The following is a 3,422-nucleotide window of genomic DNA, read 5'->3' as shown; positions in this document are numbered from 1 at the left end:
GAGACACTGGGTTGAGACCAAGGTCAAAAAACATTGCCGCTGCCCTCCAAATTATCTCCGTTCCATGAGGAAGATCATATACATGTGTAGTAGCACAAAACAGACTGGAACAGAGCCCATGGTATGTAACCCCAAGGATGGTCACCTATACCAACACCTATTGTATTAGATTCTGCCCTAAAACAATAAGGGTTAGATGCTAAGTTATGTAGTCCTGGGTCTTAACTCTAATAGCCATAATAACCCTAGTAACCTAGAATATCTCTGATTAACTATCCCCTGCTTTTACATAGCTGGTGTCCATTGGGTTTGTTTTTTTACAGCCTCTCTTGTACCACAGTAGGTACACTTGCTTCATGAAAGCAGGAACCACGTTCACTGCTGCATTCTTATCCCCTAGCCCCATACTCAAACACACAAAAGATACCCAATAAATATTGATTGATTCACTAAATGAATGAATGATGAGCAGGCCTGCTTCTAGAAGAGCACTGCCCAATAAGAGTGTAACGCAAGCCATATATGTAATTTTAAAATTCTAGTAGCCACATTAAAAATAATACTGGGCTGAGTACCGTAGCTTATACCTGTGATCTTAGCAATTTGGAAGGTCAAGGTGGGCAGATCACTTGAGCCCAGGAGTTTGAGACCGGCCTGAGCAAAATAGCTAAACCCCATCTCTACCAAAAAAATATAAATAAGCCAAGTGTGGTGGCATATACCTATAGTCCCAGCTACTTGGGAGACTAAGGTGGGAGGATTGCTTGAGCCCAGAAGGTTGAGTTTGCAGTGAGCCATGATTGTGTCACTGCACTCCAGCCTGGGCAACAGAGTGAGACCCTGTCTGAAAACAACATCATCATCATAAAAAGAAACCAGCAAAATTAACTTTACTACTATATTTAAACCGATATATATATAATATTATTTCAACATGCTACCAATATAAAAAATTATAGTCTTTTCTTTCCATATTAAGTCTTCAAAATCTGATGTGTAGTTTATACTTACAGCACATCTCAGTTATGCCTGGCCATGTTTTAGGAGCTCAATACCCACATGGGACTACTGGCTACCATATTGGATAGTGCCATTCTTGAAGCTTCCAGCTTTTCTAACTTGATGCCTCTGATTTGTGGGCTCAGAATATAGATAACCAAAGAAGTGGGAATAGTGTCTAAAGTAAGAATGACAGGGTGTGATTGACAGCCTCATGAGCTTACCTAGGAGAGAAACTTGTGGGGTTGGAGAATAAGGATTTGTCAATATTGGCTCTGACTGTTCACACTCTTTCTGGGCTAACTCCCAGATTGTTTCTCAACTCCAGATAAGTGGCATGGTTGCACTTTTTAAAGTGATGGCACAAAAAAAGAAATTGGATATTGGTCTTCTGATTATATATTCTAAATATGCAGTTAGAAAAGAAGCATTTTAAGAATCTCTAAGAGTAAAGCAAATTAATACCTTTGTTTCCTGAAAATTAGAGGAATTTGATATGCCATGATAGCCCTCTTCATTTTATTTGGAAAACTCTTTTTTGAAAGCATATTAAGAAAATCTTCTGATTAGCTTCATGCCTCTCCTTCAGCAAGGTCAAGGGTGCACTTGTCATTATCACATAAGATCTCATGAAAGTTAAACATGAATATACTGCACACATTTCATTGGGTTTGTCATGCCACACATTGTTTTAAATTCCATAATTCTCTTCTATAAAGAGTGCTTTCCATGACATTAGATTTGTTTTCAGAAGAAAACACAATTTAGAGTTGTCATTGGTAATTGTGGTTGCAAGTATGCTTTCAAAGACCAGGAACAATTGTTTTGCTTTGAATGTATTTTTAAATGCTTACTATCTCAAATGTTGTAAAACTACTATTGATTATATATCATTTTGCAAACAAAGAAACCTAAAGGTTATAAATATATTCTTAAAATTCAGGGTATGTACAGAGTGTGAACATCCTGTATATTCTTTTTTTGTGCTTACAGCAATACTTCCCATTGCTTTAGATAGGTAGGGTTAAATTGGCAATCTTTTTTTAATAAGTGATAGAAAACCAAACTCAAACTGGCATTTTTAAAAGAGGTGGTAGAGTTTAATAGCTCACTTGGCAGAATAATTCAGAGGTAGCATTGATTCAGACCCAGATTAATTCAATATCATGTCCTAAGTCAGTTTTCCTTCTCTACTTCTTCTTGGTTGGCACCCACCCTCAGGCTTTCAGCGGTGCTCCCTGAAAATCTGGGGCTCATCTGAGCTTCACAGTCTTATACAACCACTCCCCACAAAGAAGAGAGCTTCTGTGTCCCAAAGTTCCCAGTGGAATTACTTGGGTTCACTCTGATTGGAATGGCTCATGCTAACTGGGTTCTTCCCTCAGGCTACAAGTTGGGTCAATACTGAAACCATATGGCTGATAACAGGGGAACTGGGAGTTCCTTGGGGAATGAAGAAGAAAGGAGAAAGTTAAACCACAAGGCTCACTACAGGACGTTTTGCTTTAAAGCAGATGCAGTCAGAAGAAATTTATGTGGCGGTAAGGATCTAATTCATATAATATTCACCATCACCGGCCTTGTAGGACCATCCCCAGGAAAGGATTTGCAATATATGAAGAAGGAAGACTTAGACTTTATATCCTGAAGAAGAGCGGGGATTGGAATAGATGGGTGGGAGGCGGAGGAGGGGAGGAGGGAATGTTTTGCTGTACTTGTAATTTATTTTTTGGACTGTCTTGCCAAAAATGGTGCAAGTGACCAGAAATCAGAACTAGAGAGCTGGATGGAGTTGGGAGACGGGAGTGGGAGAAAAATGAAGGCAACAGAAAAATAGAATACAATTATGTTTCAACAGAAAAAGCTAAGCATCAAAATTGTGTCTTTTGCTCATCATTGTATCCCTAGTACCTGGCCCATAGTGGGTGTTAAATGAATGTTTATAAGTAACTAAAGTAATGAATGAAGGTAGCCATCAGTGATGATGATGTCTGCCAGACTGCTCCTTTTCTGTAGCTCTGAGGTAAAAGCAGCTCCTAAAGGAAATTAGACAACAAGGATCACTTGGTCCCAGAGGAATGACTTTTCATTAAGTCTTGAATGCATGGGCAAAATTTCAGAGAATTTTTCCGCCTTCTACTGCTTTCCCTCAAACCTAGATGATAGCTTCAGTATTCTTAAACCCAATCTCACATTGCCTGATGTAAAAACTAAATTTCTGGCCAGGCACAGTGGCTCATGCCTGTAATCCCAGCCCTTTGGGAGGCCAACGTGGGCAGTTCACTTGAGCCCAGGAGTTTGAGACGAGCCTGGCCAACATGTCAAAACCCCGTCTCTACAAAAAATACAAAAATTAGCCAGGCATGGTGATGTCGGCCTGTAGTCTCCACTACTTGGGGGACTGAGGCATGAACCCAGGAATT

The sequence above is a fragment of the Cebus imitator genome, unplaced genomic scaffold (assembly GCF_001604975.1).
Source record: "Cebus imitator isolate Cc_AM_T3 unplaced genomic scaffold, Cebus_imitator-1.0 Scaffold155, whole genome shotgun sequence".
Classification (NCBI taxonomy): domain Eukaryota; kingdom Metazoa; phylum Chordata; class Mammalia; order Primates; family Cebidae; genus Cebus; species Cebus imitator.
This window is presented reverse-complemented; position numbering follows the sequence as displayed.